We start from the raw sequence: 1013 nt of genomic DNA on the forward strand, positions 1-1013 counted from the left end.
TAAGAAATGCTATAAGATAAAAACACATAGATTGAATTTTCTAAAACCCTTTAAATATGTGAGAAGTGTTGATATAATAAAAGAGATCATCTCTTTTATTCTCAAGAAATATATTTGTGATTTCAAGCTAAGAAAAGTATTTTAACTACTGTAAAAATATTAAATCTGTCTATACTTACATGTTCTATAATTCAAGAAATGTCAGTAGCATAACAAACTTTATTTTGCTATTTTATTCTTTAGTCAAAATCTTCAGGTATGATATTAAGCTATTAATTTATCTATTTACACCCTTTGAGAAATGTTCACATTTTAGAAACTTACCAAATATTTTGCAAGATATTTTTCTAGAGTCCTTTTAATTTTACACACAATACACATTTCTAAGGATGATTTACCCCTGATGCTTTTAGTGGTATCAGCATTTCAACTTAATTATTGATAAATGATCTACTAACATCCAAGTGAATAAACGTTCTACAGCCATTTCTAACCACCAGCATCAACTACTGATTACTGTCCTCACTGAAGAGACTTTCTGATCTCAAAGGGCTCTAAGTCATACCAGGGAAGTTTCTGAACGTAGAGACCACTAACTGGCATTTTAGCTAAAACTCAGACATTATTCTTTTTGTATTTTAAAACCTATTCAGAAATCATAAATTTATTGTGCGAAACACTCTATTTATTAGAGAGAAAGACTTTCTTAGAAGGCTCAGCAGACTTCGTATGCTTAACATATATTCTTGAAATAAAAATAAAAATTTCATTGATTTTTGTGAATCAGAAACAACTACTGAAATATCCAGTAAATCACCTTTGGTATTTGAATTAAGGGAAGAAGTAAGCAGCAAAACATGTCCAGTGTATTTTGCCTGGAGTTATGTTTAAATGTAGCCCTGTTGAAAAATGTTGTGTCTCTCATGTCTCTTAATCACAGTATCCAGTTTAGTATCCTTTACTATATCCAGAATCATGCATTTTTATTTATATTGTAAAAAATGATGAATAAC

This window comes from Propithecus coquereli, unplaced genomic scaffold (assembly GCF_000956105.1).
Source record: "Propithecus coquereli isolate 6110/MARCELLA unplaced genomic scaffold, Pcoq_1.0 Scaffold123, whole genome shotgun sequence".
Classification (NCBI taxonomy): Eukaryota; Metazoa; Chordata; class Mammalia; order Primates; family Indriidae; genus Propithecus; species Propithecus coquereli.